General features: G+C 37.5%; 1 pseudogene; it reads right to left on the bottom strand.

The window, feature by feature from the left end:
* The window catches only part of LOC107588259 (myosin light chain kinase, smooth muscle-like), a 103,007-nt pseudogene that overhangs the window by 7,840 nt on the left and 68,172 nt on the right, over nucleotides 1-26,995 (bottom strand).

Below are 26,995 nucleotides of genomic sequence, written 5' to 3'. Positions count from 1 at the left end.
TGCTCATCAAGGCTGCATTTATTTGATCAAAAATACAGGAAAAATGTAATATTGTGAAATATTATTATGATGTAAAATAACGTTTTTCTATTTTAATATACATTAAAATGTAATTTATTTATTGCTGTGATCAAAGCTGAATTTTCAGCATCATTACTCCAGTCTTCAGTGTCACATGATCTTCAGAAATCATTATAATATGCTGATTTATTATCAGTGTTGGAAACTGTTGTGCTGCTTATTATTTGTTTGGAACCTCTGATACTTGTTTTCAGGATTCTTTGATGAATAAAAAGTTAAAAAAAAGAAGAGCATTTATTTAAAATAGAAATCTTTTCTAACAATATACACTACCGTTCAAAAGTTTGCGGTCAGTACATTTTTATTCTTTCTTTTTGAAAGAAATTCAAACTTTTATTCAGCAAGGATGTGTTAAATTGTTAAGAAGTGATAGCAAAGATTTATATTGTTAGAAAAGATTTATATTTTGAATAAATGCTGTTCTTTTTAACTTTTTATTCATCGAAGAATCCTGAAAAAGTATCGCAGTTTCCAAAAAAATATTTGGCAGCACAACTGTTGCCAACATTGACAATTCTAATAATAAATCAGAATATTAGAATGATTTCTGAAGGATCATGTGACACTTTAGACTGGAGTAATGGCTGATGGAAATTCAGCTTTGCATCACAGAAATAAATTATATTTTAAAGGATATTAAAATAGAAACCATTATTTTATATTGTAATAACATTTAGTAAGATTAATGTTTTTTTCTGTATTTTTGATCAAACAAATGCAGCCTTGATGAGCAGAAGAGACTTCTTAAAAAAAACATTACAAGTTTTACTGATCCCAAACTTTTGAACGGCAGTGTACATACATACAAAATGCTAAAACCTCATAAAAAAAAACCCTGAAACAAACCAAGTCTGAGGTTTTTATACTGACCCAGTCTGCGTGCCAGTCCAAAGTCAATGAGTTTAATTTTGCTGCCAGTCTTATTGACACACATAATGTTCTCAGGTTTGAGATCCAGGTGGACGATGTCTTTCTTATGGATGAAATTTACTCCATCCACGATCTGAAGCATGTATTTGATCACCTCTCTCTCCGTCAGCTCAAAGTCCTCGTCTATGATCCTCTCAAACAGCTCCCCTCCAGAGATTCTGAAGAACACCAGCATTCAGCCACATTTTTCTTTGGCAGAATACGCTTTTATGAATTTGCCAGCCCACGCCTTTTTAGTGGACTTTTCTATCAGTTTGAAAACAGTCCCGAATTTCCCTCTGAAAAAAAAAGAAAGAAATAAAACTCAGAAATGCAAACTTTCAGATCCTGATTTTCTTTTATTATGTTTAATAAACTCACACTTGTTTTTGCCTTTTATTAGACAGATTATAGAACAAGAGAAAAATAGAGGGATGCCAGCTGAATGTTGTTACTGGTTCCCTTATGGTGCGGTAATATCAAATAATTTACCCCATTTTATTGATCTGCTGTCATACTCACGAGCCCAGTCTGTCTTCCACATCATACAGGTCCTTCACCTTCACGTCTGTCCTGATAGTCACATTTCTGTAATCCGGTTTCTTCTCTGATTCTGTGGTGAAGTGAGAGGAAATGGATCCCTGTCATTCTAGATCATCTATAATCAGTCAAATTGCAATATTTAATTCTTTTTTTTTCTCTCTCCTTTGAAACTTTGAAATCTGAGTGCATAAGGGTTTTGAAAAACCTTCCTGTAATAATTCAGAATGTAATAGCACATTCTAACAGCACAAAACTGAGAACCATGTGCATTTTACATCCTCTTTGTCTCTGATTACTAGCACGAGATAATCACCTTTTCAAATACACATCAGCATGAAGATGTAAAGATGCCCCTCGTTTATTCTGGGAAAATTATAATTTTTTGCTTATTAAAAAAAAGCTAAGATTGTTAATGTTTATTTTTTTATTTAATTATTACATTTCCTCGTTATTATATTCGTAAGTTCAAATGATTTGAAAAATGCCTATGATTGAACAATTTAGGACTGACATTAAAATGTATTTGGAAACAATATATAAAAGTAAAAACTTGAGAGTAATATGAACTATGCAATTGTTTAAGATGCACAAGGTTTTTCTGTACTTTTCCTTCCCCTATATCCTTCTTTATACATATAATAATAATAATAATACATTTTATTTAGTATAGCGCCTTTAAATGAGTACTTTCTCAAAGCGCTTTACAACACAAGCAAACACAACAATCCAAATACACAAAATTACAGAAAAGCAATCAGTTAAAAGCAAGACAAAAATAAAAAGTTTTAAGACGAGATTTAAAAATGCCTAACTAATTTGCTTCCCTGATGTCAGCCGGGAGAGAATTCCACAATTTGGGGGCGTAAGATGAAAATGCCCGATCACCCCCGACTAAAAGGAACGACTAAAAGACCACTCTAAGAAGATCGCAAATTGTGACTAGGTGTATAGGGAATTAAAAGCTCAGCCAAGTACTGAGGAGCCAGACCATGCAGTGCCTTGTATGTTAACATGAGAACTTTAAAATCAATACGGAATCTAACCGGGAGCCAATGCAACAGTTCCAAAACAGGAGTTATATGATCAACAACCCTGGCCCCTGACTGAATTCTAGCTGCTGAATTTTGTAAATATTGTAGTTTGTTAATACAAGATTTGGAGACTCCAATAAGAAGGTAATCTAAACGAGAAAAGACAAAATAATTAACCTTTCAGCAACCGAGAAAGACAGCAAAGGTCGCAGCCGTGCAATATTTCTGAGATGAAAGTACAAGAGCTTAACAGTGTTCAGCACGAAAGGCTCAAATGACAAGCTGGGATCAAAAATAACGTCCCGATTTTTACATTTTCTTTGTAACTCCAGAGCAACACCATCAACAGACAAAGTTAAAGATCCAGCATTATGCAATTTATGGGGAGAGCCGAGAAGCATAACTTCTGTTTTGGAGACAGTGTGAGAGATGGGAAATACTCACATCTTGGCCCGGATTAGAGTGGACGTAAATCTGGGTATCGTCAGCGTAAAAATGGTAGTTAAGTTCGAGAAATCTTAACAATTGCCCAAGAGGAAAAATATAAATCCTGAAAAGCAAGGGACCAAGTAATGAGCCCTGAGGGACACCAGTACTAACAGGACCGACCTGTCATATAGAACATATATGTTCTATATGACACGTTTGGTTATCTGTACAACCTCACCATTTCCTCTAAATGTAAGCGGGAAAATAGAAAAAAAATGACAGTAACGATTTTAACTTCAATTTCACAAACATGACACCTACCGTCATCTGAGGGCTCAGCTTCATCTTCCTTATTTTCTGTAAAAGCAACAGAATGTTATTACAGCATATTTTATTTTTTATATAAATGGACAGAGGAGGAGTTGGGGATGGAGGAGGGTAATTAGCTATTGAGCAATGCGAAAACTGCTGATACTACTGCGGGACCTTATATATGAACTTAGATAGGTGTCGTATTCCCATAGGCTGATGGGGATCAGCTGAGAGTCAGCTGATGCGAGCTTGACTAACGTGACCTGCCAGAACTAACGCTACGCTAGATTTTTACTGTTCATTTTATATGCATTGCACTGTATTCCTATAGTAAAATTTGCTGATGACATTGTCATGAAAATGTCTCTCCCTCTGGTGTTTTAACAAATCTCATCTTGGGTAGAACACATTTATGTTGACAAATACAATCCCGTCCTGTGTGAACACCTCCGTCTTTTAGTTGGTATTTGAAAGTACATTTTTGTGCTTTATCAAATGTTGTGAAATTCATGTAATGACTCCCAGATGCCCCAGTGTTCACTAGCGTCCACACTTACCGACTATAGTGAGGTTGAGTGCGGCCTGTCTCACGCCGTGGCTGTTCTTGAGCTCGATGGTGTAGCAGCCGCAGTGCTCCTGCTGTCCTTCTGTGATGGTCAGCTGACTGCTGCTGTCTGTGCTCACCACCGAGATGCCCTGACCTTCCTGAATCTGAAGGAGCAAAGGATGCGCAGAACCAACATGAACACACCTGCTAGCTGTAGACACAGGCTACTCCAAATGTTCCGTTTAATTGGAAAGTCAACTAAATGGAATAAATGGGAGTAACAAAGATGTTTTCAGAGGGATATGCCAGTGCTTGCGGTGTGTTTGGTCATTAAGGATGATGGCTGTTTCTGAAAAGCTGTGAGCTGCCTACCTAGACAGCATTTTTAGACACACCAATTTATATAAAAAAAACAACTTGAAAGTGTCCCATACTCTTGGAATTTGTGCTCTGCATTTAACCCATCCAAGTGCACACATACACACACAGCAGTGAGTAGTGAACACACACACACCATGAACATTTGAATTTTTGCTGCGATGCCCGGGGAGCAGTTGGGGGTTCGGTGCCTTGCTCAAGGGTCTCACCTCAGTCGTGGTATTGAGGGTGGAAGAGGGCGCTGTACATTCACTCCCCCCACCTACAATCCCTACCGGACCCGAGACTCGAACCTTCGGGTTACAAGTTCGACTCTCTAACCATTAGGCCACGACTGCCCCTAATGTTACTCAAAGCATTTAAAAAAGGACTAGTGAGTGAGTTCATGTGTCATCTGCATGTTTAAGAATAAAACATTCAGCAGTCGTTCTCTTTTGCTCAGGGCTTCTGCACATGTTAAAAGGTGAAAGGACTCTTACTGGTTTGCGGAACTTGAGCCAGGTGCAGCTGATGGGCTGAGCTCCAGTAAACTGACACAGCAGACTGACCTCCTGACCCGCCAGGATCTTCATATCGTCAGGAAACTGCTGGATCTGAGGAGGAGCACCTGACACACACAATCCAATTATATTGACAATTTGGGCTCTATTTATAGTATGTTTGCTGAAGGGGTTAGAAATGTATTGAAAAAAATGCTGTTTCAGGACAAAACTTATATTATGTTTTAATAGCATCTGTAATTTGCCAAAATGTGCATGTAGTATTTTTGTTATTGAACATAAACATGTTTGTTAGCTTTACAATCTAAACCATCATTTTTAGGTGGGACTACTCTTAGGTGGAGGAACTGCTCATGCATTGCTGTTTTAATAAAATAATAAATCTGTAACAATGATTTTCCCCTTGAATTAAGATTATGTTTCTTACCACATTGGCAGTTTTTTTTTTTTTTCAAACAAAAGGGACACAATTATTTGTGACCCTGGAGCACAAAAGCAGTCTTAAGTCGCTGGGGTATATTTGTAGCAATAGGCAAAAATACATTGTATGGGTTAAAATTATTGATTTTTCTTATGCCAAAAATCATTAAGACATTAAGTAAAGATCATGTTCCATGAAGATATGTTGTAAATTTCCAATACTGTAAATATATTAAAACTTCATTTTTGATTAGTAATATGCATTGCTAAGAACTTAATTTGGACAACTTTAAAGGCGATTTTTCTCAATATTTTGATTTTTTTGCACCCTCAGATTCCAGATTTTCAAATAGTTGTATCTCGGCCAAATATTGTCCTATCCTAACAAACCATACATCAATGGAGAGCTTATTTATTCAGCTTTGAGATGGTGTATAAATCTCAATTTCAAAAAAATTGACCCTTATGACTGGTTTTGTGGTCCAGGGTCACATTTGAAAGTAGTTTAACACAGAATGTATCTTTAAACCAAGCAGATGATGACTGATTTGACCCTACCTTGTTTAGGAAGCGTTTTGGGTGGGGGTTTCTTTATTTTGGCCTCATCTGAAGTGAAGAACACAAGAAATAAAGAAAGATCAGATATCACATTACAGTTAACAAAGAAAATAAGCTCAACATACAAACTGATCATGAACCACCCAACTATTTAAGTTCTCCTCTTGCTTAAATGAACAAACTCGATGTCATTTTAATTCCAGGCTGCATCACAAGCCATATTTGTGGATTTATATGAATGGCCGTAAGCATGATATTGATATTTATCCTTAATTACTTTGCTTTTAATATCCCTTCAGGTTTCAAGTCACATGAATGTTAACATCGACCAGTAGATCTACTCATAGAGTCTAGAGTATTTGAGACAACATGCACTCTTATGTTTACAAAATGGGAAGAAGGGAGGGCAGAATGAGAGGAAAGGAGAGATGTTTTTCTCTGGATGTACTAGGAGAGATCAGCTGCTAAGGTTCTTTGCTCTTTGCCTTTTTTGGTCATACTAAAAATATCTCAAACTACATAAAATAAATAATTGCATTTCTAAAGCTGTGCATATGTAAATAATTTCATATTTTAGATGCTGTCATTATGTCCATACATCTTGGTGTTTGTCGAAATGTTTGACCAAATTACAAAAAAAATGGACTAGATTAGGTTAGGGATGAATATATATTACTTTCTTAAAGTAAAGTTATCTACTGACTTGCTCTCACAAGCTTGTGTTTTGTGTCTACAGAAAGGGAAGCAATACTAAGTGGCTAACAGGAATTATTCATGTAAACATTCAACAAATAAACAAATCACCATTGGTAACCGAATATACAAAACGACTTATTTGGAGTAGACAGTTTGACATGACAATAAGACTACAAGAATTGGAAGTACAGTCCGTTCAGTCGCTTGTACTGTTGTGCTCCTGGGTATTCAGCCAACGAAACTTTTCAAAATCAAAATACTTTCCAAAAAATTCAAGTGGTCCAAAAAAATTTAATCTGAATGCATGAGTTGTATACTTTAGACATGACCTAAGACCTTAAAACTGTACATCCTATTAAACAGAAGTTTAGATTAAAAATGCAGTCTTCGCAAAAAGAATATGTTCCTTACATATTCTGCATGCCTGAGCTTAATGGTACACTCTAAAAAAATGCTGGGTTAAATATAACCCAGCGCTGGGTTAAAAAGGGACAAACCCAGCAGTTGGGTCAAAACAACCCAATAGCTGGGTTTGTCCTCTTTTAACCTAGCGCTGGGGTATATTTAACCCAGCATTTTTTAGAGTGTAATGTTATGTTGGTAACCTATTAAACTTATTATACTGTAAGTCACTGCACATGGTAGCAGGTAATCCTGATGTCAAACGGAGGTGTTTCTCATATACTTTATTCTCCATGCTGAGCATTACTGATTTTAATCTATTTTAGTGTTCAAGCTGCTTCTTACACTCTAAAAAATGCTGGGTTAAATACAACCCAGTGCTGGGTAAAATAGGGACAAACCCAGCAATTGGGTTGTTTTGGCCCAGCAGTTGGGTTAAATGTTTAACCCAACCTTCTGGGTAGTAACCCAACCGCTGGGTCAAAACAACTAAATTGCTGGGTTTGTCCCTATTTTACCCAGCACTGGGTTGTATTTAACCCAGCATTTTTTAGAGTGTACTAACCCAAAAGGGCAACATTTCCAATGGTCTGAAGTTGGCGTTTGGATTAAGAATGATGGGAAAATAACATTTGTTCACAATGCCCCAACAAACACTAACAGTTAACGTACAGATCTGACAAAATCCAGTTAGGTGTTTGTTAAGACATAAATGTAAATCACAGGTTTATTAGACAAATACAGAGGCAGTGAGTAAAGGCAAAGACGGAGCAGATGCTTTAGGATACTGCTGACACAAAACACACGCTGCAACAGCATCCCACTTCCATGTTTCATAATGTTTAGTCTACATTGTCTCGGACCACAGGATCAAACGTATCTGTTTAAAGGCCTGACAACTTCAAGACACTTCGAGAAACAGATAATCTCTGCCCTCCACTGCGTCAACAAATCACACAATATAAGACCACTTCACACCGTCAACCACTGCTGAAAATAACCAGGCAGACAAAAAGAAAGAAGCACAGAAACAGGTTACTGTTGCACTCTTTAACATTGTTTCAGCCTGTAATAAATTACCTAAATAAGCAAGTGAATCTAAAGTATTAGATTAGATAAAGTAGTATACACTAACGTACAGATCTGACAAAATCCAGTTAGGTGTTTGTTAAGACATAAATGTAAATCACAGGTTTATTAGACAAATACAGAGGCAGTGAGTAAAGGCAAAGACGGAGCAGATGCTTTAGGATACTGCTGACACAAAACACACGCTGCAACAGCATCCCACTTCCATGTTTCATAATGTTTAGTCTACATTGTCTCGGACCACAGGATCAAACGTATCTGTTTAAAGGCCTGACAACTTCAAGACACTTCGAGAAACAGATAATCTCTGCCCTCCACTGCGTCAACAAATCACACAATATAAGACCACTTCACACCGTCAACCACTGCTGAAAATAACCAGGCAGACAAAAAGAAAGAAGCACAGAAACAGGTTACTGTTGCACTCTTTAACATTGTTTCAGCCTGTAATAAATTAACTAAATAAGCAAGTGAATCTAAAGTATTAGATTAGATAAAGTAGTATACACTATTAAAAATAAAGGTGCTTCAAAAGGTTCTTCAAGCGATGCCATAGAAGAACCATTTTTGGTTCCACAAAGAACCATTCAGTCAAAGGTTCTTTAAAGAACCATCTCTTTCTTGCGTTTTTGTAATCTGAAGAACCTTATTTCGCCACAAAGAACCTTTTGTGAAACAGAAAGGTTCTTCTGATGTTGAAGGTTCTTTATGGAACCATTTAGACAAAAAGGTTATTCTATGGCATCGTGAAGCACCTTTATTTTTTTTTATTGTAGTGCAGGGAGTTTAATGCTAGCCTGATTTCTTCATGCTGAAAGAACTTCGATAAATGAAGGTAGGCTGTATAGCGACATGATACACAGGGAAAAATGTAATACATACTACTTTTTCAATGACTGAATTTGCAGGTTCCATATTCTATGGTACTACATACAGTACAGAGCGGGATGAGTCACACACCAAAGTTTAAGGGATCAAATAACCATTGTGGAACCGTAACAATGATGCTTGCTTTAACATGCATAGCATAGAGAACAGAAATACACTATTATGATGGATGAACCTAAAACAACATGACACAAGCGATGTGCACAAGCCGAAATCAGCAGTAACAGTTTCTGAACAGGTTATGAAAGCACTGAGTCCTTTAGGACACCAATTGGGTTCAATATCCACCAGCGACTCAGAGGTGCTTGGAGGTTAGAATTTTCCATCATCCAAGACACCAATGCTTATTTTTATAGCTTCATGATTTTTAATCCCAAATTTTCCATGACTGCAAAAAACTCAGTGACTGAATGTAACCTCTATGGTGGAGGACCTGCCTAACCTTCAGATGCTACAAAATCACTTGCAACCACAAAACACAAAACTTTTTTTTTATTCATAGAGGACCAAAAAGAAAGTCTCTCTTCTTTCTTTTAAGAATAAACAATAATTAATATCCTTAAGACATATGGAACCTTTTGAGACACATCAACAGTTTTGCCAGTTTCATTTTCAGCAATTTCTGAAGATACAGTTCAAAACAAAACAGTGCAAAACATCAAAGTCTGCTAAGAGAGAAGGCGAAAAGTAGACTCACTAGTGTACAAAACCTTCACTAAACATTCTAAAGAATGTTAGGCATGTTAAAAACATTGATGTTAGAAAACTCATACAACACTCCTCGTGGAGTGAGAGTGAGAGTCTTGACTGAGCCCATACATGGAAATCCAAAGTGGGTTTTGCCAAGCGGTCATGCAGTAAGAGTCATGATCTCGCTCTCTTTCTCTCTACTGTTATATTCTTTCTTTATATCTCTAAAACAAGCCTTTGTTCACCCCTCATTTTTGTCTGTCTCCTTCTTGCTCACTGAGTTTGTTAACATTTAAAATCAGTCAAAGTCAGCTCTCCAGCAGTCCTGTCAAACATCTCGTCTGATGAAGAATGTGAGAAGTGAATAATTGGTTTACAGTGAACATGGACCTCTTCTAGGGTTTGTTTGATACTATGCTAGGCTATGCTATACTATACTACAACTTCTGGACTATGTAAAACTAAAGACCATATGGCAACAATAGAAAATATTGTCAGGACTAAATCTTTATCAATAACTGTCCAGCCTAAAACGTTATTTTGTTCACTACAGTTTTCATCTTTCCTTGAATCTGCAGATAATTACGAATTAGGCAACATGCAGACAGATGTCTTTGTTTGATCGTGTTTTTAATCTGATCGTAAGCATATTTTTACAACAGAAAGTAGCAACATGCTAAACATAATCTCCAACAATTAAAATACATTTTCTCTTTAAATTGTGGACCGAACAATAGAATAAAAAAATTTATTATTCTCAGTGATATATCCCTAGTGATATTGTCTATAAAAGCCACAAGCAACATGGCTGTGTGTGTGTGTGTGTGCATACTGCAGTGGGAAAGGTTCACATCTCCCACGCCACTCCATATTGGGATATAAAAAAGGAAGTACATATTTTGGAAACTCACTCTCTGTGGTCGGGGTAGAGGGCTTCCTGCTCCGCTTATCAGCTGGTGTGGAGACACTGGGATCTGAACACAGACAGAAAGACAGAACACATAGAGTAACACGGAGAACAAAATAAGAATCAAATCCATGTGATCATGAAATCTGCGTATTATGCATCCATTTCAAATTCAACAAACCAAAAAAAAAGGTCCCAAACTATCTGAGCTGATTACATCAAGTAATTCTTTTGAGGATTCATTACCAATTTATTACTGCCGCTTATTGCCAAGACCAAAACAAAGGCCAGAAAGTTCAACCCTAGGTCAAAAAATGGAATTTAGCTGTTAAAACTGTAGACGTCAATTTAGGAGACGCTGTATTAGATGTTTATGCAAGTAACTGACAATAATAAAGCAAAGAAATAATATCATATATGTTAGTTCAAGGTGTCTTTCTTTTGTCACTGTTCAGCAGGACAGATACGTCTAGAGAGAGATGTAAGGTCATGTCTTTTAAAATGAGAGAGAGAAAGAGATCGATAGATGGCTGTAAGGACATGTACTGTAAAGCAGGAAACAGAGAACTAGTGATGGTTGGAGGAACATGGCCTGTTAAGCAGAACAGAGATATCTAGACAAAACTATAGGGACATGCCCAGTAAAGAAGGACTACGAAATCTGGACACAAGATCTATAAACAGATGTAAAAACATGTCCTGGAAACCAGAATATAGAAAGAGATGGCTGTAGGGATGGAGGGATCTAGAGACAACCACAAGGACACAGAGATCAGTGGTGGTTGTCAAAAACAGGACAAAGAGATCTGCAATGGATAGATAAACTGGACATGCATTATACATGTTGGACATCTCACAAGACAGAGATGATTGTAGAGTTGAGTCTAGTAAAGCAGGACAGCTGTAAGGACATGTCCTGGAGGGCAGAACAGAGAGACAGAAAGAGCTGTAGGGACATGTCCTGTAGTTGGGACAGAGAGATTTGGAGATGATTGTTGGGACATGTCCTATAAAGCAGAACAGAAACAGAGATGACTGTCAGAATATGTTATCCTGGATATATGGACCTGGAAATGATTGCGGAGATGGTTTGTACAGTGTCCCAACTTTTTTGGAATCGGGTTTGTACTTGCAAAGTTGCTTATAGTCAGTAGAATGTCTGTTGGGAGACCATCACAATAAAGAGTTAGCAGATATTAAGCAAACAGTCTACTAATACTCTAATGAGAGTTAGTAGACATGTAGGTGCAACATTACTTATTGTCAATAGAATGTTCTAAAGGGACCATCAAAGTAAAGTGTTACTCAAAACTGTTGTGAAGACATGTCCTGAAACCCAAAACAGAGAAAAAGAGACACAGAAATCTAGAGATGGTCATTGGGACATGGCCTGTAAAGCTAAACAGAGATCCAGAGATGACTGTCAGAACATGCTACGTGGGATAAAGGTATTTAGAGACAGCTGTAAAGACATGCAAAGTGAAAAAGGGAGATCTTAGGACATGCAAGGAACGTGACGCAGGCTGATCTGGTCAGTAATTACCGGAAGATGCAGAGCTTAGGCAGGGACTCTAGGGAAATGGTCAAACACACTGCCCAGCCCAAAAACAGACAGACTGAAACCAAAATATTCTCATAATATTCTCTGAGAATATTATAGATGAAAAAAACAACCTAACATTTAAATGTAAAATTCATTCAAACATTCAAAATAACTAAATTTTTGACACATACGGTTACAGTACACCTCATCTCTCAGAGAGCCTATTGAGTTTCATAGCGTGGATACAGGAAGAGCATGCTGTAAACTCATTTATTGTACTGGTATGTAATGAGATATACTCACCGTCCACTAGGACCATACAGGAACACTCTGTCTTGACCTCGCTGGTCTCCGCCCTGCACACATATTGTCCTTCATCTTCAGGTAGAGCTTTATCAATGGTCAGAGAGCACTTACCACCTGCTCACACACACATACAAACGCATTTAATGATTTTTCTTCAAAGGTCCCTTCATTTAAGAGAAAGTTAACCTATTTTGAAAGTATCTGTTGCATGATGTCAAAGACATATATGGGGCAAATGACAAGTGATGTTGGTAGTTGTCAAAGCAGAAAATTCCTCCAATATTGCTGTAATCCATACATGCATATTCAATCAGATATTTGTCTAGTACACTGGTCAACTTGTCTTGGTCACAACATTGATATACTTGAGTCAAATGAAGTCTTTCATTCTCTTATGGCGCTTTTCCACTGCATGGTACGGCACGGTACGGTTTGGTACGGTTCACTTTTGGGGGGTTTTCCACTGGGTACAGTACCTGGTACCTGGTACTTTTTTTAGTACCACCTCGGTTGAGGTTCCAAGTGAACCGTACCGTTACCAAAACGTTATGTGTAAACTCTGCTGATCACTGATTGGCCGGATAGAATCGTCACTACCTGCGTCACTGAACTTGCAACACAAACACAAGAGAACCGCTAGATTGAAATCAGCACAGCCAGCGAAGGATCGAAAGCAACTGTTTTGAATGAGCGCACCTTTTTTTAACAACCAAAAAAATTGGTTTTGTGATCTGTTGAGGAAGTACAGACGTTCCTCTCGTTGATAGCAGAGGAGCAGATCCGGTGAGAGCTTGATGGGGCGACGCGGAATGAAAACGTTTTTCAGGAGTTGCGGCAGTAGAGGCGGCGCAACTGTAACGACATGTGAATAATCCCGCCCACTCTAAAGCGGTACTAAACTGCAGTGGAAACGCAAACCGAGCCGAACCGAGCCGTGCGGTGCCGAGTCATACCACGCAGTGGAAAAGCGCCATTAGAAAGGGTTAGCATGCTGTTAATGACACAGGGGTCCAAGCCACAGAGATACAGCCCTCACTCAACACCTCAACACTACATTTCTCTGCAAATCTCTCAAACACCATTATAGATAGCCCTGTCGCATCATGAAACACCTTGATTAAACCCTCATCCAGTTACACTCCTGCCATTTTATCACAGCTGAAACCAGAGTGTCATGAGACTACTGTTTAAAGACAATTATGTAACACTTAGTTCTGGTCCTCTTGATTGGACAAGTGGTGTTTCAGGAGTGATTGCCTGCATTTGTGGCGTTCCAACCAACCTTTGTGATTCTCAGCAGCAAAGTTGGCTGTTTGAAATGTCAGGTACTCAATATTAACTTCTTGTACCGCAGAACCGCAGTATAAAATTAATATCACACTGTGACTACATCTGGTCTGCTGATGCTTGAAACATGTACTCAAGCATATAAACGAATCTAGCCCCTGATAAACACCCCAACGTCAAACTTCATTCATGAAAGACAACAAATTAGTCAGCTTACGTAAAATCGAATGTGAATTGCAACACTTACCCTCATTAGCAATGATGATGAATTTGGATGATTTGATGAGTTTTCCATCAAGCATCCATGTCACTTTAGCGGGAGACTCAGATGAAAGTTGGCACTGTAGATGCAAACGTTCCCCATCCAATACCATCACGTCACTCAGTTTCTGCGTAAAAATGGGCTCTTTCTTTCCAACTGCTTTAGTTTTTTCTTTTATCCCTCCATCCACACAATTCACATCATTTTCCTTTCCTTGGGTGTCTTTATCACCTTGGCTTTCTCCATTCCTGTCCTGGCTTGGTAGTTTTTTCTTGTTGCCTAACACCGATCTGAAGTCAACAGCTTCAGTTTTGTTGGGTTGTGTTTTCACTAAGGATCCAAGAGCAGGTTTTGGGCCTTGGCTTCCTTTCTTTCCCAGCACTGCTCTGAAGTCCACTTGCTGTGGAGAGTTGACTTTGCGTTCCTCTTCTGTCTGGGTCTTGGGCTTGATCTGCCGTTGGAGGTTCCCCCTGAAGTCCATCTGCTCGGCCGTGATCTCCTTCAGGTCTTCCTCAGAGACACTCTTAGTGGTGACCTTGCGGCCGAGCACAGTTCTGAAGTCGATCTGCTCGGCCTCCTGCTGACGGATCTGGTCTTCCCGATGCTCTTTTGTCTCTATACGCCGTTTGGCACACCCCTCCTCTTCTTCCTGATCCTGACTGTCGTGTTCCCAGAGTGGCTCAGAGAGCGACGCTGCAGCACTGGGAGTCTCTGGCTGTCCTCCCCTGCCTGGTGCAGTCCTCTCCACCCCTCGGCTGCCACAGGAAGAGTGGGGAAAATACAGAGATGGTTAAAGCCCCAGCTAGCTCAGCCCACACTGGAGAGCAGCTTAATCGAGGGGGAGAGTTAGTTCAACACGACAGAGTTGCATCAGAGATGACTTCAGAGACCTTATAGGGAAATGAGACCAGAATGAGGCCCCTAGACTAACCCACACAACAGCACAGCTGAGTGAGGAAGCATAAACAGAGCGTTTGGTTATAAAGAGAGATTATGTAGATTTAGTGCAGGGGTTGAGGGGTAAGGGCTGTAAATATAGCTTTGGGGAAGAGGATAGCAAGAATAGAAGGAGAATGTACCGTTTATGAGAATTGTCACCAGATGGCATGGGATCCTCGCTGACCTGCAGAGTGGCCACTGACCTGCACTCTCCTACTTTATTCCTGAGATCAAAAGAAGAGTTTTGGCCGCTTAAGTTAATTTATGGTAAAATGCTGAATTGAAAAAGTAAATGAAGAACTAAAAAAACACAACCTTTCCTGATATGACAGCACTGTCTCCAAGCATAATTTCATTGCATGTGAACTTGCATGCATGGATCTCATGAAAACATTTTACCCAGCAGAAATTAGAGCCATTATTTTTTCTCTATGTGTAACGTGCATTTCTCATTATAAATGATTCTCATTTCTTACAGTTAAAATACTGTGATGCAAAGTCTTATTATTATTATCATGACGTAGCAATACTTTATCTGAAATATTACTCTTTGTTATTGTCCTCTTGCATTGTGTCAAACAGAAAACTATTTTCCTGTTTGACACTGTAAAGCTGCTTTGAGACAATCAGTTTTGTATAAAGCGCTATACAAATAAAGGTGACTTGACTTGACTTCATAATTGAAATAGCTTAAAATAATATTGATATTTTCATTGTTATATTATATTATAATTTTTTATGGTCATTAGAATTTAAAGAAGTCATCATAAAAATAGTGTCACAATGCAAAAATATAAATACATTAATTAATAGTAATAATAATAATAATTTAAAATAGTTTTGATTTGGGATATAATGCCTTTGATACAGTTTGATTTTAGGGCAAACTGTCAAATATTTCACATCTTTACATAGAATCAACAAAATAAACCCCAAATACAAACCCTAATGAACAAAAACCTTTTTAAACTTCATTATTGTTTAATTAAAATAAACTTCACATTTGAGTACTAACAACTACTGTATGTGTTAAGTTCTCGAAGTGAGTCAACAACATCACCAAATACCAAATATCTAAATCTCTAACTATACATATAATGAATTCAAACTACATGAACAATGACTTTAATTAAAAATGAAAAATAAATAAACATACAAATCTCTTACTTGAGATAAATCTCATAGTTTCCAGCATGATGTGTCTTCACTTTCCTGATGAGCAATGAGACAACATCTTCCTTCTGTAGGATCTCAAAGTCCCCATCTCCAGATATTACCTGCTCATCCTTCATCCAGAGGAATTCTGGGAAGGGGTCACCAGCGATCGCACAGGAGAGCAGAGCGTGTTGACCCAAGAAGGCGGTAGAGGACTTGGTTTTAGTGATGAACCAGGGCTGAACTCCCTCTTGAGGCTCTGTGAGCAACAAAACAAAATCCAGATATTCACATCCATATTTAACTATTATATCATAATATTTATTATAAGATCATATCACCGTAATATCACTTTAAAAGTAATTGAAAAAGTGGAGTTAGTTAGAAAAAAAAACTCTGGCAGTGTCTAGTTGTAGATCATACCTGCTTTGGTAATTTATCTAATTAAGTAATGTTTATAATAAGGAACAGTGTGATTTTTACCTTGTACAGTGAGTGAGGCTTCAGTCCGAGCGACTCCGGCGTCATTCCACACCTCACAGGTGTATGTCCCTGTGTCCTCAGGAAACACTTCCTGTATGAAGAGAGTATACCGACAGCCCTTCCTCTCAAAATGGAAATCCTCAGACTCTTGGATCTCTTTTCCATTATGCAGCCAGACCACCTCAGGGGCAGGATTTCCTACACACAACAACACACATCACACTTGCAAATGTTTAGGCAAATTAGGGTTAGAGAAAATGAATGGAGGTCAGTGGGGCAAAATAAAGAATAATCAACAGCACTGACTAACAGAGTGTGAAAGAAAATTGTAGGCTACTATGATTTACAAACCACAGTGCTGACACTTAACGCTTTGGGGTCGAGTCATATTAATAATGAAGAAGAAAAAACATGCTTTAATTTTTTATTTTTTTGAATGACTTCAGAAAGTTCATATGTTGCTGTATTTCATATGTTTGAAATACATATGTTGTTCATATGTTGCATATGTATTTGCATGATTATGTGACCTCCTAATCATGCAAATACACAGTCAGGAGACCCTTCAGAGTTACACAGGAATAGAATAGAATAGAATAGAATAGAATAGAGAATTCTCATTATGCTCTCCTCCAAGTTCGAGAAGCTGAACTCATGTTGAACTTTCATACCTGACACTTCCACGGTCATGGTGACCTGACTGCCGTCCATGACTCTGAGATCCTGCAGACCTTTGAGGAACACCGGGGCAGACGGTCTCCTCACATCAGTCACAGGAGGAGCAGCAGACCTCTTAACACTTGACTTAGCTAAAGAACAACATACAGACTACATAAACCCTGCTAAAAATATAGCACTCGTGCTTGTGTGATAACACCAGCATTTTCTAATTTAAAAGTACTCTCTGATTCTGTGTTCTGGGCATTTCTGTAGGGCAATCATGTTCACATGATCTAAAAACATTAGCTTGTTAAATTACCACAGATCTATCTGTATTTTACATCAGTTAGTTATTGAATCTCCAGCAGTCTATCACATAAACACAGAGCAGCATCTGTGCTGACACTGTCCCCTTCAGTACTCCACCAAAGTCAGTCACATGATTACTCTACATGAGAAAAGTTGGGCGACATCCTGTGTCAAACATGTTAGAACTATTAGATGATGCATCAGAAAGTTAATGGATGTTGCAGGCTGTGGAGATGCCATATCATCAGGTCAGTCGGGAATACAGCTGTTTTAGAAGTGCTTCCCTCAATCTGTTCCTCAACATCACATGGAAATGAGATATATATGGCAATTTATCTCATATTGTATAAATTTTTTTTGCAGTAGGGTAAAAGAATCTCAAGAGGGAATGCATATTTTAAAAAGTGGCAACCTGCAGTCACGGTAAAGAGCTATTTCTACCTGATTTAACAAATAAAAATAGAATTTGTTGGTAATAATTAACGTATTTAGGTTGAATCAGTGATATCATCACTGTGATTGAATCAGTCTCCATAGATACTCACTGTATGTGCTGCGCATTAGAACATTAGAATTATTGCTTGTATCCGAGTGATGTCTGCAATTGAAATATGAACTGGCTGCCTAAAACCAAATTACAGCCATGCTTATATTAAGTTGAGCAGCACTTGTGACGCTGCTTAAATATATATTGTATGCAATAATAATAAAGTGATTCTTCCGTTTAGTTTACAAAAGTGAACACAATATATTTTCCACTAATTTCAATATTCATATTTACAGTAAATGCATTTGAATCTACTAAATCTATTAAACGTTGGGGTTTTGCGTAAGCAAACAGCAATCAGATTATTTTCAGAAAACGCAAAAAAAAAGTCTTTACTTTATTTCTCTTTTTTTTCCCTGGGTGGAATGTAATTAAATCTTTTTAAATCCAGTGTATGAGGAGAATTTGGGTGCCTTTTATTTTACAGTATGTGCACTTACAGTATACTTACAGTGTGCTTACCCAAGAAAGTAGTTATACTATAACTACATGGATTAAGGTTAGGATTAGGGTTAGTATTAGGGTTATTACCCAGTTAATGTAATTACAATAACAAGTAAATAGTATGTAAATGATGACTGTAAAATAAAGCACTATCATGAATATATTTTATTCACTGTTAGTTGTATACTCATTTAAATCATGACATCTCTAAAAATAGTTTTAGCATTTTGATGGATATGACAATGTTAATGTGTCTAGCCTTGTCAGACTAGATCTGTTCTGCACAATGCTGTTGCTGCTGTTGCTGCATGCAGAGTAAGTACAGACTTGCTACTGGCTGTGAGCATGTAAAATATGCTGCTGCTGCTGCATGAATAGGCAAACATTAATCCGGTAGCAGTTCTAGACAGGTGGAGCTGGGGGAGGTGGAGGGTTTCGTGGGAGGTCTTGATAGTGCTACAGGACCACCTTACAGCAAATATTATTTCAATGTTGAGCAAACAGCTCATTGGCTGCAGAATATGCAGAGGCCAGTCAGTTTATGCTCATGTAATAAGTGATGTGATTGCTAGCAGACTGCATGTAAAGTACCTTTCAGCCTGCGCCATCTAGATTTTCAAGACTAATCTAGATTATATAAAATAATGATCAAAGCATCAATTGCTAATTGTTTTACATTTAAATGTTTACACAAATTAATCTATCAAGCACAGCATACTAGACAGCAAACTGGACATTCATTATGCTTTTTATGTAACTTGAAAGGTATTATTCAAAGCTATTGTACAATGAAAATAATAGCATGATAATTCACAGGCGATCACTAAGTTTAGTTAACAAAAATATGCAGCATTTGCTGCTTCAATATTTAGGGAATAAATAAATCATGTCCTTATACACATCTATATACTGTACTTTCTATTCACTGCTTCTAAATGCATGCTGAATAGTATTGTACCTTTACATTAATGCATATTTTCTGAAAACACATCAGTGAAAAAAATCATGAAACCTTTTTTTTTCTTTTTAGGAGGGCGGGTAATTTCTCTTCTTGTCCTCTGAGACTCAGATCAGATAGAGCCACTGCAGAATGTGTGTGGGAAAAGACTGGTATTTTACATTTTTAACCCACTTAAACATGGAACCTCCGCCATTAGACAGCCTCACAGACTGCAAGAGAGAAGATGTTTCTCTAATCCTGAGGACCCTTAAAATAACTCTCGGAAAACACATCCATGTTATTCACTGATCAACGGAACACATAGCAAACTCCTCCTGCAATGTATGAGTGAAGTTAAAACTCATAAAAAGTATTTTGGTTTTTATGACTCAAATGCCTTCTGAGTTTGGGGGAAGAAATGTATTTAGGACATTTGAAAGAATGATACAATAACATTTAGAATTCAAATAAAGCCATGTTATTACCCTGCAGTTAGATATGGAACATAAATCAGGACACTGCAGGGGTTCCAGAATAAGAGGAGAGATACATTTCTTGCTTAAAAAAAAATCAAATCAAGCTTGCGTTCATTTTGTTGATATGATTTTTGTTTATAATAACTTTGGCTTCCTAGTTCATTTCATTTTCGAGCCGAAACTAGCTATCATTACTTTCAAAAAATATTATAAAATTGAACTTGAGAATAAAAGTGGAATTTAATTTTTTGAACATTCTGCTTAGCCTGGGCTCCAATGTTATAAAAAATTAAATCCCATTAACATAATTAACAAACATTTTACAACCACAAAATGTCACAATACTGCTTTTATTTATTTTCAACACTATTGTTTTATCATTTAAAACATCTTTTTGTGAAATATTTAGATTGAAAGTGTGTTTGAGTTATATTTATTTAAAATAAATCACCCAGGTTTGATATTTTCTATCTAATGCAATGACATTCAGACAGTGTTAAGTGTGACTGACTTCAGCGTCCAACACGTTTTAATTCTGAATATGCTGCTAAATAATAATATAGAAGAAGGGGACGAGTGTCTTACCGTTAACCAGTACATGAGCTGTACACACAGCTCTGCCGTGATCATTCACTGCGACACATGAATACACGCCTGCATCCTCCAAAACAGCTGCTTTAACTGTCAGCTGAGTCGTACTATTCTCAAACACAGTGTGGGAATATGGAACGGGCTGATCTAAATAGACAAATACAGAACAAAAAGAAAGAGACTGTGTTAGTAACTGGCTGACAAATCAAGTTCTGAGAACTTTGTAATGTAACATCCCACTGAGACAGCGATGTGGATGACACTTCATCCATTATGCAAAAACCGGGATGGACAAGGTGAAGATGATGTAGATAAAATTGCAGCCAACTACTATAACTACAACTACTACAACTTGCAATAACTAACAAAGTTATTTTGGAGCGATCATAATGAGAATGTAGAGTGCTGCAGTGATTACACTGATGATATTTTTAAGGCCAACCTGGAAGTTTTGTCTCTCGTTAAAGACACAGTATGAATTTTCCATTGTTTTGGATTATTGCAGAAAATATTTATTGCTCTGTAACCAATACAAATTTGAAGCCTAAGAAGTAAAACACTAAACGTAGGCTATAAATGAACTTCTGTCATGACAACTGTCAGAGGGATTGGCATGGTAATGTACATGATAATGTTAATGTCTTTGGTCTTGGCGGAATAGATCTGCTACGCTGCTGCTGCTGCTGCGGCAGAGCAAGTACCGAGACTTGCTAATGCCAATACATCCACAACATGCTGCTGTGAGATGTAAGAAATACTGCTGCTGCACATATAACACATATGAATAACCCCCATATAGCATTCATGAATCACCCCGTAGCAGATCTATACAGGTGGAGCTGGGGAAGGTGGAGGGTTTCTGAAGTGCGCTGCCAACTGCTACAGCAAACAAAAGCCAGGTATTTGAATATTGAGCAGCGAGCTAATTGGCTACCGATACAGGAGAGAACCAATCAGCTGCCAATGTGACAATGATGTCACCAGGTCAGATTGAGCTAGACCTATCAGACTGTGCCATCTAGAGTTTCATGCCAAAACTCTGTATTTCACCACAATTGCAGGACTTCAGCCTCACCACTATTAAGCTAAAAAAAAACTTTTTCCCTGAAAGTTGAAATTAGAATAGTTTGCAAGAGCATGATTATAAACACAAACAACGCTGTAACGACAATGTATTTAATGTTGTAGAATAAAACGTGAAAATATCTTGAGTTTATGTTAACCACAGACCTTATTTCAGGCATTTAACCAATATACAGCTCAGCCTAAATTTCGATCTCCAGTGATAGTGCCCTCTGGTGGCACTGGAAGGATTACTATGCGAATGTATCTGGCAAATGGGAATGGTAAAGAATAGCATACAACCATACTACTCATACATTGTCTCTTTGCAGTATAATTCACATTGTTAAATGTTTTTGCTTGTAAATGACTTTACTGCTAAACGTGCCTGAGACCACCAGGATTCAAAGAGCATTCCTAATCAGGAATCATGAGGAAAAGTTTCGTCTTCCTCTTTTTCTGACTTTCCTTTCTTTTTGTAAACCCCCCTCTTTTTCCAAGAATTGCAAAATCAGCCCGGACAGATGCAGTAAGCGCTCTCTCCCTCTCTCTCTCTTAGATATCTGACTTACCAAGTCCATCTGTGCGTAATATTTCAGGGTGAGTGATGCATGTTTTGCCTTTATATGGTTTTAAGGTCTCATATTTGCTCAAAGGCCCCTGCTGCAGCTTCACAGTTTCTCAGGGAAACCCAAAGTCAAACTAAAGAGACTTTCATCTGTCTGTAATGAAGACACTATAGTGACCATAGTCTTCCAGTCTGTCTGATCCAGGACAGCACATAAAATCTACTGTTCATATGGAATTAAAACAGTTAAACCAAAAGGCAAATAAGTGAAGCAGGCAGAAACTGCACTTTTTGTAAATTAGCAAAGATCTATTGTCACTATACAAAAACAGAATAAATGTTGAATAATAATTGTTAAATCATTGAATAATATGGAATCCTTTGAAGTAACATTATCTTGCATATGCTGTAATTTACATAATTATTAGTGGTGTTTTTACAGGTAAGCATCACGTTTACTGTGGCTTATACTTTCACTTATTTTTTATTTCTTCTCAAACCCATTTGTGCTAAACTGTTTGAAATTCTAAAAACTTTTTAGTTTTATATAAAAAAAAAAAAAAAACTAAGTAAAAGGGACCATTCTGGCTCCCCTTTCAGCTTTCAGTGAACAGTTCTTAAAAGAACAATAGCTGAAGAGCTTGAAAAAACACAATAGACAGTGAATGAGGGACCCCAGTCACATCTAGAGACCAATATCACAGAGACTTCAGATTGGGCTCTTTTTACCAGTGAACAACACTCCAACAACTGCACAGCAACATGCTAAAATCACTCTGAACTGTTTAACAAATGTCTAGCACTGCCCTAGTAACAACCCAGAACACCCATAAAAGACCTAGCAGTGCCCAAACAATCATTCAGAACACTTTAGCACCACACAGCAACACCCTGCCAACCATGCACCCAGAAAACACAAGTATCGTGGGGTGAGATTTCAGGAAATGTAACAATAAAACAGAATCATTGTGTTATAACAGTGATATAACATTGAGATATATTCCACAACATTAAGTTTTGCCTGCCTTTGGCCCGAGATGCTGCAAGTTCCAACAACCCTGCAACCCCATATGTAGGGCAAGTGGTTTGGAGAATGGATGCAAGGGCATTTAGATGTGTTTTAAATTGTTATTAGATGCTGGATAATGTGAAATTCTAGATTATTACTGTATTGTTTCGATTGCGTTAGATTTGGTAGCATTGTTCAGATTCTTTAAGAACACCAAAAACAGTTTAAATGAAAGTGTCAATACAATTTCAGTTTGACAAAATCACTGCAGCACTACTGTTACATGCAATTGTTGCTATGAAACTCAGCTATAAGAGCTGAGGGGTGGCATTCATAATTTCACATGAACAGCAATTATAGGCAAATAATAAATATAGGCAAAGACTATTTTGGCTGGACAGAGAACAGAGTGACACAAACACACACACACACACACACACACACACACACACACGTCTGGTTTGCTATCCTTGTGGGGACTCTCCATAGGCGTAATGGTTTTTCTACTGTACAGACAGTATATTCTATTGCCCTACACCAACCCTACCCCTAAACCTACCCCTCACAGGAAACTTTCTGCATTTTTAGATTGTCAAAAAACTCATTCTGAATTATTTATAAGCCTTTTGAATTACGGGGACACTGAAAATGTCCTCATAAATCACCTTCTCGTTGTAATACCTATGTCATACCCATGTTATTATACAAATTTGTGTCCTCATAAACCACATAAACACGCACACACACACACACACACACACACACACACACACACACACACACACTAACCTTCATAACCATTCTCTCTCAGAAATGAGCAGAGACAGATACATGTATATCTTGGTCAGAAATATTAGAGTTAAAAAAAAGTGTCATCTTAATGCATCTTTGCCCAGTACTGTTTTTCTCTCTCTCTCTCTTTTTTTTTTTTTTTAGACTTTTGAAAACAGCAACTCCCCTCTACTGGTTACGAAGCAGCCACTTAACTTCATCATCAAGATTGCTTATAAGTCTCTATTATTCCACTCATTTAACAAACCTCACATTCATGCATCTGAGTTCACTTCACTGATACCTCTGCAACTTTTAGCCTCACACAACTGCCATCAAGTCTGGTCCACATTGCAGGTTATTTAGGCTAAAAACCATCCTATACAGGAAGACACTAAATGACCAATCTAATAAAATGACCCTTTCTTTCTTTCTTTCTTTCTATATTAATATATTTATTTACAAGATGCTATTATAGTTTTATTTTTATATTTTTCAGTTTACATTTTAATTTTAGTTTTAGTAATGCTGTTGTTTTTGTAATTTTTATTAGCTTCTGTGTTTTTATATGTCTGTATGTTTTATTGATTTTATTTCAGTTTTAGTTATTTTAGTACATAAAATTAAACTAAATGAAAATGAGGAATGTTTCCTTAGCAACTAATTAACATAACATCAGTATTTCTTTATTCATTTATTTGTTTGTTTGTGTGTATGTTTTTCAGTTAACATAAATTTTATTTCAAGTAACAAAATTTTTTTTGCTTGTTTGTTTTGTTTTTAAGTTTAGTTATAGTTGACTATAATAATGTTATTTAGCCAGATACATGAACATGTATTCATTTAGCCAAGGCTTTTATCTGAAATGACATGACAAATCAGTTGGTTGTAAGAGCCAGCAATACTGATAGACTACACAATGCCAGGCTTAAGAATAAACTATATTAGTTCTGTGAACAGACACCGAACAGATGGTGAGGGGTCTATTGGTGTGCAGGTTAAAAGTAGTCTGACTAGCATTACTAAACATTGTAGATTTCTGCTTGGTGCTAAACTGAGCATATGTGAAGAATTACTGGATCATTGACAATTGAATGTGTCACTCAAACACTGTGTGCTCTTACCATTGTGCAGCCAGGTGAGCTCAGGCAGTGGTCTGCCCTCCACTGAGCACTGAAGGATGAAATCCTGTCCCTCTAATACTGAACAATCCTTCAGAGGAGAACTGAACACCGGGGGCTTCGTCTCCACCCTCACACCTACGATAGCAATTAAATGAAAATGTAGTATAATTTAAATGTATATTAAACACAGTTAGTGTTTTGAGTGCTTTGACCCACTTTATATTTAATTTCATGATTACTTCTATTGTCTGTGAAATATGGTTAAACATTTATGATCAACCATTTATGATAAACTAAAATATACTTTAATGTTATTTCTAATTAAAATTCATTTAAAATGTATGGGTTACACTTTATTTTAAGGTGTCCTTGTTACAGTGTAATTATACATTTAAGTACTGAGTAATATATTAATTAACTACATGTACTTACTATATGATGGTTAGGGTTAGGATTAGGGTTACTTGCATGTAATTATGCATAATTAATTGTTATTCTAATAGTAAGTACATGTAACATGTGTAACAAGGACACCTTAAAATAAAGTGTTACCAATATATGTTATGTATTTAACTATATTTGTAATTACACATGTGTAATAATGAAGTTGCAATTTACTAAATTTAAAATATATTAATTTTCAATAATAAACTATAGCTAAAATTACAAAAATAAAATACTTTACATGTGCTTTAGTATGTTAGTCAACACAAAAAAATAGCTTAATTCTTTAAATTAGTAAAACAATCATTTATTATGTATTGCTTATTCAATACAATTTGACACACTTTTTACAAGGGAATTGATAAAGTCTCATCCTTCTGGCAGAACAGAAGCTATAAGAGCAGACATGTGAACTGCTGCTGCTGTGCAGTGATTTAAACCGCAGCAGGTCACGTCTCAGCATCCAGACCAGAACTAAACAACCTGCAAACTCTATATTTGATCCCAGTCACTTCAGTTCACTAGACTCACCTTGGCATCTGAACGTGACCTTTTCACCCTGCGCCACCTCTTGGCTCTGAGGCTGGGAGTCAAAACTTGGCAGAGTTTCTAGCATGTCCACTTTGCTCTCTCTGGTTTGCTGGCGGGCGTCTCTGCTGGACTCCAGCCGCGATGCTTCGGGAATCTCTTCTGGATCTCTGAACGAATCCGAAGCTCTTTTTATGCCACGTGACTCATTCTTTACAATGTTCTGACTTCTTACATTCACAAGGTTTGATGTCTTCTGACCAGCTGCTGATTTTCCATCTGTGGATTTGCTGATAGGTTGTGAGGATAGTGATGCTGCTATTTTTGGTTCGTCTGTTCTGGTCACAGTGGTAGTAGACGGCGGTGTTCGTGTCTCTGTGGTTGCAGTTTGGATGGATGTGCTGAAAGGTTTCTGTTCAATGTCAAGTCCGTTGGTGCTGTGCTTGACCACACATGGTTTCGAGAGATCTTGAGATGCTTTGGGGACGCTGTGGAACGAAAGATTGAGAACAGTCTAGCGAACAATCATTGCTGACTGTAAAGATGCAGTAGAGCAGAGGTTTTCAAACTGGGGTCTGGGGACCACCAGAGGGCCACAAGAGAGTGCTGGAGAAATTTTCAGAAAAAGAGTTTAAATTTTTTTTTAAATAGTGCTGGCAAAATTAATGCATTACGATTACGATTATTTTATTTTATTTTTTTTCAGTTTAACGTGTTCAAAATATTTAACACAATGGTGGAGCTAGGGTTGTCCACCCCACTCACAACTGCTGTTTCTGTCTCTTTTTTTCTTGACTTATTTTGATTTATTTAGACTCAGAACGTCTTTACGACCACATCAAACAGGAGACTTTTCAGACGCACACTCTAACTTTGCATCAGTGCCAGGCGCTAGTCAAACGAGCCCGGAAAAGGAACAGGTGACGAGGAGCTTCAGTAGAACAACAGTGAACTGAGGGCAAATAAGATTCATTTTCCTGTCCTGTCAGCCGTTATACTGTACTCGTAGCCAGGGCTGTTTCTAGCAAATATGGTGCCCTAGGTGAAATCCCTATTGCCCCCCCCATATAATTCTTTTCAGACACCAGTTGCTTGTCACATTCAAATTGGTTGTCATAGTAACGGCACTAATTTGTGGAGATTCAGTGCATTGAGTTCCACAAATCT

This window comes from Sinocyclocheilus grahami, unplaced genomic scaffold (assembly GCF_001515645.1).
Source record: "Sinocyclocheilus grahami isolate Dianchi unplaced genomic scaffold, SAMN03320097.WGS_v1.1 scaffold100.1, whole genome shotgun sequence".
In the NCBI taxonomy this organism is placed as follows: domain Eukaryota; kingdom Metazoa; phylum Chordata; class Actinopteri; order Cypriniformes; family Cyprinidae; genus Sinocyclocheilus; species Sinocyclocheilus grahami.
The sequence above is the reverse complement of the archived record's forward strand: the minus strand, read 5'-3'. Positions and strand labels throughout refer to the sequence as shown.